A 17936-nucleotide genomic window follows, 5' to 3' on the forward strand; every position below is an offset into this window, starting at 1 on the left:
GCACAAGTCATCAGAATGGCAGTAAACCTTGAACAATGCTGGGCTCCTGGTCTTTAAATACAAGGCGGGGGATTAGGGGTTAACAATGCAGTGAAGACAAGAAGTTGGGGAGGTTTTTTAACAAGAAGTCTCAGGTTACAATAACTTTAATGGCTGCCAGCAGTGTGAGCCCTCTGTCCTGTTAATGGACATGTTTCCTGTATCAGTGCTTGCACACCAGACTTGTGAGCCCAGCGTGTAAGAATGCTGCCTGAAATTCCATTTTGAGGAAGATGATTCTTTTCTAATTTTTTTTTTTTAGCATTGAAAACAAGGAGGAAGTGAAGCTCTGAGGGACTTGTATCAGAAAGTTTACAAGCGGCAGGCGTGAGATCCTAGAGGAAACCTTAGCACTTCCTAGATCTCTTTCCTCTTTACTACACTGGGATCTGCAAGCAACATCTGCAGCAATGTTGGGGAGGCAGGTAGGAGCCAGCTCAGGCTGTAACACTTCATAGACCTTCAGCAAGTTTTACAACAGACTGTGCTCTTCTCTCTATGGATAATTACAAGGTAGAGCCAGGCATGTATAGTAGTATTTCTCTATGTGGCTCTACAGTCGGTGTGTTTACTATGTAGCAGTGATCAATGTGTCTTACGTAGTTGTGCCGGGTTTGTCTCTGTTTACATAATTTTTGGGAGTGTATACAAATATATTTAAGAGCGATTTTAGTCCTCCATCAGACCAGTATAGTCTACTTTTGTTTGCGGGAGGGAAAAATGTACCATAGTAGACCATATGCTATTTCATACAAAACTATACTGGAAAAATATATACTGCATGGTATACCTTTGCAATGCAGTGCACTGTATGGCTATACAGTGGGATATGTCACAGCTTTCCATAAGACGTATATATGTCAGGAGATCCTTCTGATGTATAGCTCTAATATAGGCTTGGAGATTCAAGCGAACAGAGCTGTAGCTGTCCTAGGATTATCAGAGTAAGGCTGTGTTCACACTATGTTCAGGCAGTATGTAGGAAGTATACATCCATTTGTAGCACAACCTTAGGGCCCTATTCCACCGGACGATTATCGTTCGCATAATCATTAACAATCTCAAACGACCGCTATTGCGAAAGACCTGAAAACGTTCACTCATTTCCATGGAACGATAATCGCTACTTATGATCGTAAGTACGATCGTTTGTTCTTTGCTATTTATTCGCTATTGCGTTCGTATCTATTGCAAACGACCGAACGACATCTTATTCAATGTGAACGATTTGCCAACGTTTTGCGAGCAACGATAAAAATAGGTCCAGGTCTTATAAAGCGATCAACGATTTCTCGTTCGGTCGTTAATCGTTAACTGCATTTCAACCGAACGATTATCGTTTAGATTCGAACGATTTAACGATAATCTGAACAATAATCGTCCGGTGGAATAGGGCCCTTACTCACAGGTTAATGGACTATATGTAGCCAACATTTCTCCAAGGCTGTGATTTGACTCCCTTAAATATATGCAGACGACACTTCTGAGCCCAAAGTATATTGTTGGAAAATAGACGAAATATAGTCACTAGTAGGCTGTTAATGTCGATGGGTCTGCCCCAGGTACAGCATCGTATATATGTAGGCATAACATTCTGCCTGCTTCCAGGTGTAAGATATTTTTGGATGCAGTGTGAACCAAGCCTTCGCTTTCCTAGGTATGTCAGAGGTGGCTGCAATGGAGTTGCATAGCTACATTACAATATTTTCTGTGCTTTACATCTCGGTGCGGTTCATTCTGTAGCACGTGCCTGGATTTTCACATGTATGGAATAGTGCCAGAAGTTTGTGCAACAAATATTCTATAGCCCCTACAGAGATTTGTACTTCTCACATTAAAGACTATATTAAAGGGGTTATCCAACGCTCCAAAATTTTGAACATGTTACTGCCATATTATTTAACATAACAAACATAATATGCTTACCTCTCAGCACTCCCCCGATATCCTGATACAGTCACCAGTGTACGCCGCTGTCTGTAGCATCCATTATTTCTGCGACAAGCTCATCTCAGGAGTGACAGCCCGCTCAGCCAATCGCTGATGAGATGGTACAGCGTTGCGGCCAGATGACTTTGTCCCAAAAGTAGCAGCAGCTGCAGACAGCAGAAACTGCATCGTGACACCAGGGGAGCATGGAGAGGTAAGCATACAGTATAATGTTTGTTATGTTTACTAATATGGCAGCAATATGTTAAACATTTTGTAGCACTAGATAACCCCTTTAAATAAGTTATTCCAAGATTACAACTAGTATAGATGATCTATGTGTGACTGGTGGGGGCCAACTGGTGGGATCACAAGAATGGGGTCCCAAGTGCCCCTGTGTAAATAGAATGGCAGTTTACCATGTGTGATGATGCCTTATTTTCTATATAGCTGAGCTTATTGCAGTGTATATTGCTAAAGGCCCTATTCCACCAACAGATCTGACGACAGATTATCTGCCAAAGATTTGAAGCCAAACCCAGGAATGGATTTGAAAAGAGGAGAAATCCAGTCTTTCCTTTATGACCTGTTCTTTGTTTATAGTCTATTCCTGGGTTTGGCTTCAAATCTTTGGCAGATAATCTGTCGTCAGATCTGTTGGTGGAATAGGGCCTTAAGGCCAGTAACCCGCTGAAGCCATGCTAGGGTGGGGAGCACCTGAGGACCCATTGAAGTATTCTGCACTTTGTAGTAATACTTCTTCACTAGAGATGAGCGAACCTGCCAAGGTTTGGGTTCGTATGAACCTGAACTCTCGGCGTCTGATAGCCATAGACTGTATCCCAGTTTTCCAGGCGGTCCTCCGGCTTTATCCACCCTCTTCACGGAGCGGGCAGACAGAGGGAATCAGACGCCGAGAGTTCAGGTTCATTCAAACCCGAACCTCGGCAGGATCGCGCATCTCTATTCTTTACTTATAATTCCTTCTTTGTTGTGTATATAAAGAAATGGTGGGAATTCTGAGCACTGTTCTATATGTCTGTACATCTGGAAGTTCTTCCATTTAGGAATCTGGTGTTAGATGACGGTGGGGGATGGGGGGGCTGAACACATGCGCATTGTCTTTGTTTTCTTTCTCCTACTGAAAATAAATATGGAAGGCAAACAAATCTGTCCATTAAAGATCTGGCGACAATGATGTGTGTACAGAAGGGTCCGTCATTTCTTATTAGCTGTAAAGTAATTGTCTTATTTATACAACATGGATTCCAGGATGGAGGAAGGGGCTACTGCTCAGTGAGGTTTCCCCCCCCCCCCCCCATTGTGCCCTTAGGCTGTGGAAAAGGTTTATCCATATAGACTCACCTGTAGGTTTGCTCTTAAGGAGAACCCCTGGTATTGGCATTGTTCAGATGTAAACCTAGAACCCCTTGATGTTTTTTTTGTTTCTCATGTTTCTCCTGATCCAACCTCTAATTGCATCCTCTTGTTCTTATGTTCAGTTTCTTACGTAAAACAATTCCTTCCTGAGCCTTAAGATAGCTGTTCCTCCAGCAGGTACTCTTTGTCTTACTACCTCCCCAATACCATGAACACTTGGCTGAGCCACCGTGTGCTGTAAATGAATGAAGGACAGGTAAGCCACTGCCAGAATCCTCTTGTAGAATTTTATCCCTCTGATGGATGGCTTTTTTGCTACCCCTGTGGTGCCCAGAGTTGTTTTCTGGCCCACTTTTATGACTAGGTTCACACTTCTGCCAGGGATTTGAGCAGACAAAAAAAATTACTGCTTGAAGGATTGTCCACTCCGATCCTACACATTAAATGTACTCTGTGGTTCACAACTGCGGTCCAGCAGGTACAGAATGGATAGGATATATTACAGTCTATAGGCCAATGCCCCAAACGTGAATGCCACAATCTGTGCATTGGACTGGAGTCCGGGACAGAAAGTAGACCTTATAAGTGCCAGTCCCAATTTTTGCGGCCTGAGCTCCAGGCCAATTCACGGTCGGGTGCATTGGCCTATAGACTGTAATGTGTCCCATACAGTCTGTACCTGGGGGTCCGAAGTTGTGGACCACAAAGTAGAGTTGTGTGGATGAGGCCGCAGGCTAGGTTTGCACTTCTGCTGGGGCTCCTCTTGGGGAGCGCTTTAGTAAATTTCATTTATTTTGCAGACAAATCCTGCAGAACTAAGATCAACAGACAGACTTCATAGACTTTAATTCACTTGAGAAGTGCACTGTCCATGATTGTAGGTGGCACATCCATGGCTGCCTGGAATTACAGATACAAATACAGGAGTTACCTAATGGTGTGTTTACACAGAGAAATGGATCTGACAGGTTTTGGAAGCCAAAGCCAGGAATGGATTTGAGTAGGGGAGAGATCTTATCGTTCCTTTATGACCTGTTCCCTGTTTATAGTCTGTTCCTGGCTTTGGCTTAAAAAATCTGTCAGTTAAATCTCTCTGTGTAAACACACCATAAGATAATGTGATCAGAAATGCTCACTGTTAACAGTTACAGCTGACACCTGTTGCAGATGGCATGGACACATCTCCTGAGCCCAAGGCATCCCTACACAATACTTCTATGGCGCTATGCAAGAACTTTGGGTGCGTTTATACAGACAGATTTATCTGACAGATTTTTGAACCCAAAACCAGGAACAGACCATAAAGGAAAGATAGATTTCTCCTCTTCTCAAATCCATTATTGGCTTAAAAATCTGTCCGATATCTGTGTGTGTAAAAGGACCCAAACCGTGCAGTGCGGTGCTGGAAAGGTCCTCCAAAGCAAGAGATTGTCTTTTCTTTACTCTGCTGTGGTAGCAGATTATCAGGGGCTTTCCTGTAAAATTATTACTTCACTGAAAGAGTAGTAGATGCTTGTAACAAACTACCAGCAAAATGTCGCTCGTAAATCCACAGTAACTGAATTTAAAGGGGGCCAATCCGTAAAAAAGGCCTATAAGGCTGGGTTCACACTGCATTTTTCCTATCTGTTCAATTGTTAATTGGTTACTTTTAAGAGACAGAATAAATAGTCAACACTATTTTACGTCCGTCAAAAAAACCCATCTGTTTTGATCGTTTTTTTTTTTTTGTTATAATGGAAGTCAATGGAAAAACGGATCCAAACAGATGGCACACAATTGCATAAGTTTTTTTCCATAAAACATATACGCTAAACGGATAGAAAAATCGCAGTGTGAACCAAGCCTTAAGCTAGGGAAATTTGCTGGTGCATCACTGCACACTTCCCAAACATGTGCATTGTCATTACGGCACACATGCTCTGTACAGCATGGCGAGGACCCACTGTACTTTGCTAGTGCGGCGTAATTACAACATCTGCACGCCGACTGAAAGGCCCGTCTCTCATTGCTGTCATGGTAACAAAGTGCTTTGAGTCGCGCCCAGAGGGGCATGATTACAGTGCTGATGCGCCAAGGGGACGATGGTTACTTGGGTAAAGGACAATGCCGATATGACTAGTTGGGGCTCATTTACATAGAACGCAAGTGTTTACAAAAGTAAGTTTACGGATATACCGTATGTACATGTTTGGAAAGTGTGCTGGGTGATGCATCAGCACATTTCCCTAGCATCACAGGCATTGTTTTACTGATTGGTTCACTTTAAAGTGTACCTCCAGTGGTGGGGGTCAGTTATGTGAAAAATTACTATTGTGCAACACCATCATTTCTGTAATGGATATCTCTACCGAGCTTCCTGCAAAGCTCTCATCTCTAGCACCATAGACTTGAGTTATGCTGGGCCTCGTGCTAGAGATAGCAGCCAGGGAGATGCACCAGGAAGCTTGTCTCATAAGCTATAGTTATTTGGGGTGGAGAGAACGGATGCTTTGAAGCCTATTCTGGTGCCATATTCATAATAGACTTACATTAGAGAAATGACTATTGTGCAAGATTATTGTGCAAACTAAGAAATTTAAAAAAAAAGATAATTTACATCACAGTAAATAACAAAACTGTGCTCTAAACTGAGCAAAACAAACATAACAGCACATCTTAGGGCCATGTTCACACTATGTAAGACACCGGTCATACTGTGATCTGGTCGTTTCACAGAACGGCTGACGTCAGTTAAGATCATTCTGGATGCTGCTGCAGTACCGGACAGATGATCTTCTTTTCTGTTGAATTGGGATGCGGGCACACACCCATCCCAATTCACCATTGCACACAACTGTGATTATCTGTTGTGTGAACTGACATGTCGGTGCAGCTGCTATTCAATGAATAGCGGCTGCACAAAACTGACATGTCAGTTTTTCGTACGGCCAGTTGGAATCCCGGACGGAGCATATACTATGTAATTGCAACAACAGCCGTGATTTATGCAAAATATATGTTGCGTGAACATGGACTTTATGTGTACATCAACTGTAGTAGATAATATATCACAATCATGTTGCCAATCTTGCATAGAAAAGATTAGAAAGGAGGGGGAGGGGAAGGGAGAGAGAGAACACTTGTGGTGGGAGACCGTTGGTATAGCCAGATAACATATTAACGTAGTATTAACAACTGTGCAAAAAAGAAGAGCTGCAGTCCCAATGTTTTTTTTTTTTATTCCAATCAGGGCACTGTTAGATTCTCAAATTGCAGCCACTTACTCAATTTAGCTGTAAAACATGTATTACTAGATACACTACTGTGCCTCACTATATGTTCCATTGTACAATTAAAGTGAACCTGCCTGATTTCAGCTATGATAGGTAGTGTAGCTGTTTTGGATCTGGCCGTCACAAGAATATGGAACAATACTACCCTCTCGGCTACTGGAAACTCACTTAGGCCTAATGATGATAATAAGACCAAGCATGGATCCCATGGGGGCTTGTAAACAAAGACTTGTGTTACAAAACCTCTAATGGATCGCCAATAACTAATAATATTACACCTTGACCACCATATGTGCATGAGAGTACCTGTTTCTATCTGGCATCTCCAGCATACCGAGGAGGCTCCTGGGAATATTTTGGAAATGCAGTAGGTGGTTAAATAAAATCTATAAGTGAGCTTCCTGGACGTCTCTATATGGCTGGCACATTTGAAATCATGTATGTTTCTATGACCAGGTTCACACATCCTGGCTAGGATGTGCCCAAAACCACTCTGACCTGTGACTCAGTTTGTTTTAGGCTAGGGCTACACTACACGACTCCCATCTAAGTCACATGACCTAAATATTTGTGGCACTTGCCTGCGTCACAGTTGAGCTATTACGTTTTTCTCCAATTGGGTACATGAGACTTATTTAGGCCATTGGAAACTGAACATTGCTGGAATTGTTTTCTCTACAGAGAAAACAGACTTCTGTCTCTTCTCTATCATCACAGGCAGGATTACAGCAAAAGATGACATCAGTAGACAGGACTTACTTTTTGAATAAAACTGTAGTGGGGGAGGAGGGTTTTAGCCAAATTTGGTTTCTTACCTCAAAGTTTGGGTACCACTGGTCCAGATAACACACCTAGTAGTGTTCAGTAAATAGGCCAAACTGTTCAGGTTTGGCAACGTTTCTTGAACCCAAACAATCTGCATTTCACTCCTTGCGGCTGCAGAAGTTGGATGCAGCACTAGAGAGTCCTGGAAAACCTGAATACAGACTATGGCTTTGTTCACACTATGTAAGCTACATAGTAATCACGACTGTTGTACCAATTGCTGTGATTACTACCAAGCTTACGTAGTGCTGCCTTCTATGGAATCCCGGACGGAGTATATATACATGGTATACACTCCAGCCAGGATCCCTAGCGGCGTCACAAAAAACTGGATGATCTTATCTGACACCGGCTGTTCTGTGACCCTGCCGGGTCACTGAACGACCGGTGTCTCTCGTTGTGTGAACATAGCCTATGGCTGTAGTCAATTGCTGAGCATTCGGGTTTGGAGAATCTGAACAGTTCAGCCTCTCTGCACAACACTACTATGCAGAAATTAACAAAATAAAATAAAATAGGGTGCCAAAAGCACCTCATGCAGGAGTGGTATATACACCTTCTTCAAGGCTGGCCATGGAGTTTCTGTGGCAGTGGTGAAACGCTGCATGTCAAAAAGGGGTCTGTTGTTTTGTTATGCTTTATAAACCTGCTGGGAAAACCCATTAAACAAACATGCAGGAACCTGACTGTCTATAATTATATCATGTTGTTCAGTCTTTAGAAGTTGTGTACCGAGAGGCAGCAGAGCTGAGTTTGTCAGATGAACAGAGAGGCTAAACACAGCGGCACACTAGGAAATTTTATAGCAAACTTCTGAACCTACTAAAATGTTTTTGGACTGCTGGAGGAAACTAGTGAAGGAGGAAGCACATTCATCTTTATAAAGTACATGCTAGGACAGAGTAAGAAACAAACAATACAAAAACAGAACAGTAGTCCAACCCATTACTGTACACAGGGAATGGCTCCTTCACAGAATCCTCCTATGGGCCCTGGTTAAAAAATAATGGACACTAGTACAACATGGTCCATGAGGTTCCATAAATTACTCTACCTGGAGGCAGTCTATAGGTAATACACCAAAAGCTAAGCTAGCAACGCTGTGCTCTTTCTGTCACTCCCATAGACTGCAATGAAGTAATAGCACACAAGTATAATTTTCTAATAGAACTTCCTACTGCACAATAGATGGAACCAGCTTTTACACCTGACTCCCCTTCTTTATGCAATCTATAACAACCAATATCCATGTTTTCCATAACTAGGCTTAATCGGGGTTTCCAACTGTCTGTAAGTTCCTGGACAGAGCTATTTTGTATATCATTTCTTTCCAGATTTCCCAGTGGAGCCGAAATAGCCATTGGCCTTTAAGTCTCCACACATCTTTGACAGACTCTCTTTAAGGAGAACTAGTATCCCTTTGACCCACTTGGACAAACTTCAGAAATTAAGGATGTTTTTCCAGTGTTTTGAGTTTTTTTACATTTCCAAATTATTTTGATTTTAATAATTAGCAATTTATTATTCATGGTAAATGTTACTAATGTGTTTATATCAGTATTTTTGGCTATACGCTATATTCCAATTCAGAATGAAGTCCTTAAAAACATTAAATGTGCCCTAATAACATTTATACCATAAGTTACATATTGATATATGAGCCGCTCTTTAAGATGACTTGAGCTAATTTTATCTATTGAACTTGTAAGTCCGTGTTTAGTTTCTGCTTGTATTTCTTTTGAGGATGCCAGTACTGCCTCCCAGATTAACTTCTAAAGTGGTATTCCAGTTACAGAAATATGTAAATAAAACACCCTGAGATATCTTACTAATATACAGGGGCATAACTAGAAATGGCAGGGCCCCATATCAAACTCTAGATTGCCCCCCCCCCAACCTCCCAACTGACCACTGAACCATGAGGTGTAGTTGTAACATGGTTACATGGTTTATAGCACCAGTATATTCTTACCATATTTAACACCATCACAATTACTGACCAAATCCTGTAAACCGAGACGAATATTACCAATAATACCAGTATACAAGGGGAAATTACCGCAACACATTGACCACTAACATTACCACCATACTGTTACTGACCAAATCCAGTATACTAAGACCAATAATACCAACAGTACAAGTTTACGTGGAACAAATAGAACCACCACTCACTCACTAATACCACCACACACTGAATAATGCTACCACTGCTAGGGAACAAAATCAATAGTCCAATATCACCAGTGACCATATAGCAGCATATATCAGCTAAAAACAGGTTCTACACACCATAGGTGATCACAGTGCAGTTACGGCCAATAACTCACAGGAGTCGTCCACATCAATGTGCTCTATCTGTTCCCTCATATATTAGTTAGTCCCCTCTGTATCCATATAGTAGTTAGAACTTTGTGTCGCTCATATAGCATACCTCCCAACTTTCCCGGATCCAGCGGGACATTCCCGGTTTTGGGGTGATGTCCCGCTGTCCTGGAACGGCCCCCATGTGTCGCGCTGTCCCCACCCCGGCCCCGGCGTTCACACCGGCAGCTGCAGCTCTTACACTGTGAGCGCTCCTAATGAGCGCTTACAGCGAAACCTACTGGCCGGGCGTACGATGCTCCCAATGCTGAGGAGGTGATGCACAGGCTTCTGGTGCAGGCTTCCTCTTTCAGCCCCGCAGCGCCCGCACTCCTCTCCTGATTGGCACAGATGATGTGAGAAGAGTGCAGGCATCGTGGAGCTGGAAGAGGAAGCCCATAGTTGCCAACAGTATGACCCGGTAAGCCCCGCCCCCCCTGCACCCACCGAGGGGCTAACTTACCAGCAGAGTACACCGGGCCGGAAGAGGAGAGACACCATGGACAACTGGAAATATGGTAAGAGACTGACCCATTATACTTACCATATTTCTAGTTGTCCATGGCATCTCTCCTCCTCTCTCCCTGTGTACTCTGCTGGATAGTTAGCGCTGCGGTGGGCACCGGCTGCGGGGCTTACCGGGTCATACTGTTGGCACTACGGAAGCCTGCACCAGAAGCTCCACAAGATTGGGTACTAAGGGGGTACTAAGGGATATATTAAGAAGGTACTAAGGGGCATACTAAGGGGGTACTAAGGGGCATACTAAGAAGGCACTAAGAGGCATGCTAGGGGCATGCTAAGGGGGTACTAAGGGGGTACTAAGGGGCATACTGAGAAGGTACTAAGGGGCATACTAAGGGGGTGTTAAGGGGAATACTAAGAAGGGACTAGGGGGCATACTATGAAGGTACTAAGGGGCATACTGAATAGGTACTAAGGGGCATACTAGGGGCATACTAAGGGGGTACTTAGTACCTTCTTAGTATGCCCCTTAGTACCTTCTTAGTACCCCCCTTAGTACCCCCTTAGTACCTTCTTAGTATTCCACTAAGGGGGTACTAAGGGGGGTACTAAGAAGGTACTAAGGGGCATACTAAGAAGGTACTAAGGGGGTACTAAGAAGGTACTAAGGGGCATACTAAGGGGGTACTAAGAAGGTACTAAGGGGCATACTAAGAAGGTACTAAGGGGCATACTAAGAAGGTACTAAGGGGCATACTAAGAAGGTACTAAGGGGCATACTAAGAAGGTACTAAGGGGCATACTAAGAAGGTACTAAGGGGCATACTAAGAAGGTACTAAGGGGCATACTAAGAAGGTACTAAGGGGCATACTAAGAAGGTACTAAGGGGCATACTAAGAAGGTACTAAGGGGCATACTAAGAAGGTACTAAGGGGCATACTAAGAAGGTACTAAGGGGCATACTAAGAAGGTACTAAGGGGCATACTAAGAAGTTACTAAGGGGCATACTAAGAAGGTACTAAGGGGCATACTAAGAAGGTACTAAGGGGCATACTAAGAAGGTACTATGGGGCATACTAAGAAGGTACTAAGGGGCATACTAAGAAGGTACTAAGGGGCATACTAAGAAGGTACTAAGGGGCATACTAAGAAGGTACTAAGGGGCATACTAAGAAGTTACTAAGGGGCATACTAAGAAGGTACTAAGGGGCATACTAAGAAGGTACTAAGGGGCATACTAAGAAGGTACTATGGGGCATACTAAGAAGGTACTAAGGGGCATACTAAGGGGGTACTAAGAAGGTACTAAGGGGCATACTAAGAAGGTACTAAGGGGCATACTAAGAAGGTACTATGGGGCATACTAAGAAGTTACTAAGGGGCATACTAAGAAGTTACTAAGGGGCATACTAAGAAGGTACTAAGGGGCATACTAAGAAGGTACTAAGGGGCATACTAAGAAGGTACTAAGGGGCATACTAAGAAGGTACTAAGGGGCATACTAAGAAGGTACTAAGGGGCATACTAAGAAGGTACTAAGGGGCATACTAAGAAGGTACTAAGGGGCATACTAAGAAGGTACTAAGGGGCATACTAAGGGGGTACTAAGGGGCATACTAAGGGGGTACTAAGGGGCATACTAGGGGGGTACTAAGAGGCATACTAGGGGGTTACTAAGAGGCATACTAGGGGGTTACTAAGAGGCATACTAGGGGGTTACTAAGAGGCATACTAGGGGGTTACTAAGAGGCATACTAGGGGGTTACTAAGAGGCATACTAGGGGGTTACTAAGAGGCATACTAGGGGGTTACTAAGAGGCATACTAGGGGGTACTAAGAACGCCCCTTAGTATGCCCTTAAGAGGCATACTAAGGGGGCAACATGAAGGTACTAAGGGGCATACTAAGGGCTACTAAGAGGAATACAACATAGGGGCATACTATATACCATGTGGGGGCTAAAAAGGAGGGGTTATAATATATGGGGGCTACAAAGGGGGCTATACTATGTGCATTTGGGGGTCTCCTGCACAGGAATGGGGCCTATACTATATAGGGGCTGCTACGGGGGAGGGCTATACTCTATGGGGACTGCTGCACAGGGGGAGGGGAAAGATGGCAAGAAACACAAAACTGAAGCAGAGAAGACGTCCCCTATGAGTCACTGAATACCTGCAATACAATCACCTATAAGGTCTGCAGGTGTACAGCCTCATCTACCGCTATATGGTGACTGCTGAGGGAGAGGACTGCTCTGTGTATACTAGATGTTATGTAGTAATGATATAAGGGGGGGATAAGTCACTATGTGGTGGAGATCTGGTGATATTTGTTTCTTATGTAATGGTAACAGGGGATGCGGTTATGAGGGGCGTGGCTACGGGGGCATGGCACATTGCCGTGACTGTCCCTCTTTCCTCTGCGCAACAGTTGGGAGGTATGCATATAGTAATTAAATCCTTTAGTGCCCCTCATACAATAGTTGGGCTCCTCTGTGTCCCTATGTAGTAGTCAGACCCCCCGTTTAGGTAGCCTCCCTAGTAGATAGTATCACCTTGTATTTATTCCCCCCCCATAGGTAGTGTCCCTGGTAGGTAGGCATCCCCCAGTAAGTTAGCCCCCCCCCAGGAGAAAGCCCACTAGTATGTAGTATAACCCATGCAGGCATCCCCCCTTTGGCTCCTGACCCTGTCACAGCCAGGCATTTAACTGTGAGCATTCATCAGGAGTGCTCCCAGTTAAAGGGCCAGATCGAGATGGCTGGAACGCAGTTTACAGCACCCAGGAGGCCCGCTTGGCAGCCTGGTGCTGCAATTGATGTCCTCTCAAGGGGCACTGGTCTGTTACAGCATTAGGCCCCATAGCAGCCGCTATGGCGGTAGTTCTGCCTTTGCTAATATAGTGTTGTCATAGTGAGTTTTGTATAACTCACCCCTCGTAGGAAGTTAAAAATTGAAGAACTACACATTTTCTACAGGTCCCTGGCTCTCCCCTCATTCCCAAGACAATGTCCCAAGAGGCTTGGTTGACTCTAGTCTCTTCTAGCCTCACCCCGTGGGTGATGTGGGCTTGAGGTTATGATCGGGAATAGTGACATCATCATCTCCCTGTCACATACATAGATTAAATTTTTTTTTTATTGGGGCATTTAGGGAGACTGAGAGTGTTTACAGCATGCTGCCTTGTGTTGAAAGAGCAGACAGAGTGAATGCAGCAAGGACTACAATCTCACTTTATTGAGTCTGCAGTGAAATGAGATGCTCAGCAACAGTTTAGGTGGGGAACTGGCAGGAGTGCTGTGGGAGGGGAGTAAGCAGGGTGGAAGGACTGATGGAGAGCAAAGGGACAGCAATGCATTCTGAGAATTATAGTACTGAGGAACTTTTCAACCAGGAAGAGCAAATTTAAGACCTCAAAAAAAAAAAAAATAGATTTGTATTAATTTCAGACTGGAGAAGACAGGTAAGCAATGCTATATGCTTCTGCAGTGTGTTTTTTGACCTGAAGTCAGAGTGCCACTTAAAGTGAGCTCTTTCAATATAACTTTCAAAACCTAAATCAACAGGGAATGTAATATAAAGCATGTTTGCAATTTAAATTTTTTTTTTGTTATCATGATTAAAAACAAAGCTATACTTGTATACAGCTCCAGTCTCCTGAGGGCAGCTTTTTTTTAAAAAAATAAGACCAAACCCCAGTACAGAGAGTCACTGCTCAATGCGTCCATCAGTCAAATAACTGCCTTCTCTGTGAGCGTGCAGATGACCAGGACTTTCTGCATTAGGGTATGTCTACACTACGGAATCCTGGCAGATCACCCACCGCTGAATCTGCCAAATTATTGAATGGGAACAGCGAAGATGCACGCGGGGGCGAACTGCGGAATCCGTGATGAGTGATCCGCCAGGATTCCGTAGTGTGGACATATCCTTTTAGCCTTTTTTTTTTTTTAACCAGCACAGAGACTGGACCTTGATACAAGTAAGTATAGCTTTGTTTTAAAGCATAACGAAAAAAAATTAATTATGTAAATTGCATACTTGCTTTATTTCACATGTACAGTTGATTTAGATTTTAAAAGTTCTAAGAAAGGTATCCTTTCAGGATGTTCTGCAGATTTTCAATAAGATTGAGGTCAGGAGATACTAGTGCCAAAACCATGATTTCTTTCTTTTTCCTCCTTTTTTGCCCATGGTAACCAAGGAGTCAATGGTGTTTTTTGCAGCATGGGATAGCGCTTTGTCTTGTAGAAAAATTATATTATTTGTTTTGGAACAATTACACTTTTTATACCATGGCAGAAAATGCTCAGTGTCATTTAATCCCAACGTATCATTCAGATGTAATTTTGACACTCTTGGGGATTCTAAAGGGACTTAAATCAGACCTCCCAATATTTCTGGATACGTTTTCCAGAAAAAATACAAGATCACATTGGCAACTGTGGTCTTAATATGTGGGCCTGTGATAGGTAGACAAGAAGAAATGTTCTTCTTCATTTGATACCACGTTGATAGTATTTTACATGTACAATTTTATAATAATAGCTTTGTTACAATTACATGATCCTAACCTGTAATTTTATGTAATAATCTCTATATTGCACCTGCCCTGTTGTCCTCTCTTCACCTCAAGGTGTCACCTCTTTTCTCTCTGGCGCAGACATAATATAATGCTCCTATTGTTTCTCTAAAATATTTAAAGCGACGCTGCTCTGCTATGTGTCCTGGGGCAGTGTGAATGCAGCTCTATTTCTGTTAGCTTAGTTTTTCCTCCTAAAATATTAAAGACTGTCCTTTAGGATGGACTCTTTTGATTAGGGCATCTGGACTTCATCTCTTCAGTCTGCTCTATGTATTATACATCTATTTTCACTTCTCTCCATCTTTGAAGCACAAGTCAATTGCATTATATTTTGTCTGTCTGTGGAGGTAATGTATGCTTATTGTTACTAAGTAGCGATGAATAAAACATAAAAAATTTAGCATAATTTTCCAAACATACAGTTAAGGAACCTTTTACATGGGCTGATTATCGTGCAAAAAACTGTTAAATCTTTTGAATCTAAGCGATAATCTTCTGGTGTAAGTGTGGCAAGTGGCAACGATCAAGCAATGAACGGAAATTCGTTCATATGTCATTGATTGCATCTTTTGAGCTGACCTCCAAATCATTGTTAATCGTTTGCAAGTTAACAGTTTATAGATATGAACGCAGTTCCGAGTATTCATGGTGTGTGTACAGTTATGGCCAAAAGTTTTGAGAATGATACAAATATTAATTTTTACAAAGTCTACTGCTTCAGTTTTTTAAATGGCAATTTTCCAGAATTTTATAAAGAGTGATCTTTATCCTCCAAAACACATTTCAACATCATTGCAGCCCTGCCTTAAAAGGACCAGCTAACATCGTTTCAGTGACTGCTCCATTAACACAGGTGTGGGTGTTGATGAGGACAGGGCTGGAGATCAATCTGTCATAATTAAATAAGAATGACACCACTGGACACTTTAAAAGGAGGCTGGTGCTTGGCATCATTGTTTCTCTTCTGTAAACCATGGTTTAAAGAAACACGTGCAGTCATTATTGCACTGCACAAAAATGGCCTAACGGGGAAGAGTATCGCAGCTAGAAAGATTGCACCTCAGTCAACAATCCATCGCATCATCAAGAACTTCAAGGAGAGAGGTTCCATTGGTGCCAAAAAGGCTCCAGGGCGCCCAAGAAAGACCAGCAAGCACCAAGACCGTCTCTTAAAAGTGTTTCAGCTGCGGGATTAGGCTACCAGCAGTGCAGAGCTTGCTCAGGAATGGCAGCAGGCAGATGTGAGTGCATCAGCACACATTGTGAGGCGGAGACCCTTGAAGCAAGGCCTGGTCTCAAGGAGGGCAGCAAAGAAGCCACTTCTCTCCAGAAAAAACATCAGGGGCAGATTGATATTCTGCAAAAGGTACAGGGAGTGGACTGCTGAGGGGTAAAGTCATTTTCTCTGATGAATCCCCTTTCCGATTGTTTGGGACATCTGGAAAATGGCTTATTCGGAGAAGACGAGGTGAGCGCTACCACCAGTCTTGTCTCATGCCAACTGTAAAGCATCCTGAAACCATGTATGGGGTTGCTTCTCAGCCAAGGGAATCGGCTCTTTCCTAAAAACACAGCCATGAATAAAGAATGGTACCAGAATGTCCTCCAAGAGCAACTTCTCGCAACCGTCCAGGAGCAGTTTGGCGATCAACAATGCCTTTTCCAGCATGATGGAGCACCTTGCCATAAAGCAAAGGTGATAACTAAATGGCTCAGGGAAAAAAACAAAACCAACAAATTCTGACAAAATGCAAGCATTGATTGTGCAAGAATGGACTGCTATCAGTCAGGATTTGGTCCAGAAGCTGATTGAGAGCAGCCAGGGAGAATTGCAGAGGTTCTGAAGAAGAAGGGTCAACACTGCAAATATTGACTTGCTGCATTAACTCATTCTAACTGTCAATATAAGCTTTTGTTACTCCTAATATGATTGCACTTATATTTCTGTATGTGATAAAAACATCTGACAAACACATAAAAACCAGAGGGCAACAGATCATGTGAAAATATTTGTGTCATTCTCAAACCTTTTGGCCATGACTGTAATATACATATATATACATATACATATATATTATATATATTTACGCAATTACTTATTATTATTATTATTTATTACTTATATATATATTACAATTACTTATTTATGATTGTATTAATGACTTTTCTTAGGCATTTAGACACAGATAAATTGCTATGGTTTAATAGTAAAAATCATCGCTTTGCTAAACGTTCCTTTGTTATCCCAATTCTTTTGATTGTGGCAATATATAGAGGTGAGATTAGCCTGAGATGAGTCTAAGGGATACTATTACACGGGCCGACGAAGGCCGATCAATGTTGTAAATGAGCGCCAATCTGCTAGATTGGCGCTCAGTTACTGGGCCCGATAATTGTTTAGTAAGGGCTGTGTGGACATCATTAACGGTTTGTTTAATTGTCAGCCATCGGCAGGTAATCGCTATTACACGTAGCGATGTACCACCAACGCCAACAATGATTTTAGGTCAGGGCCTAAAAAAATGATCAGCTCATGATCTTTTCATTAGCTGATTGTTGTCTCTATTACATGGAGCGATATGGTGCGTTTACACAGACAGATTTATCTGACAGATTTTTAAAGCCAAAGCCAGGAATGGGTTACAAAAGAGGAAAAATTCCAGTCTTTCCTTTATGACCCGTTCCCTATTTATAGTCTGTTGCTGGCTTTCGTTTGAAAATTTAGTCATATAAATCTGTCTGTGTAAACACACCTACAATTGTTTGGATCAACCTGATTTGGCCAGTTATCGCTGTGTGTAATGCGACCCTAATGCTGGCCATACTAATTAGATTACAGTCGGCTGAACCTAGCGAATTCAGCGAGTAATGTATAAGAGAATCTTCCAACTTTCCATTGAAAGATGACATCTGGGATTGGGATTTCAACTACCTGATCTACAATAATTGAATGTAAACATATATCTATAAGAAAGGGAAGACTAGGTGGACCAGGCGGTCTTTTTCTGCCGACAATCTTCTATGTTTCTACTATGTCACAGATTTCATGCTATATAAAAGCATGATATAGTAG

General features: G+C 42.6%; 1 protein-coding gene across 1 annotated transcript in view; it reads left to right on the top strand.

The window, feature by feature from the left end:
* The first annotated feature begins 220 nt into the window (after window positions 1-220).
* The window catches only part of LOC138789624 (potassium voltage-gated channel subfamily KQT member 1-like), a 133427-nt gene continuing 115711 nt past the window's right edge, over window positions 221-17936 (top strand). The window contains exon 1 of the mRNA XM_069968360.1: window positions 221-464. The gene's annotated coding sequence lies outside the window, so the exon portion shown is untranslated. The remainder of the gene's footprint in view (window positions 465-17936) is intronic.

Source organism: Dendropsophus ebraccatus, chromosome 4 (assembly GCF_027789765.1).
Source record: "Dendropsophus ebraccatus isolate aDenEbr1 chromosome 4, aDenEbr1.pat, whole genome shotgun sequence".
In the NCBI taxonomy this organism is placed as follows: domain Eukaryota; kingdom Metazoa; phylum Chordata; class Amphibia; order Anura; family Hylidae; genus Dendropsophus; species Dendropsophus ebraccatus.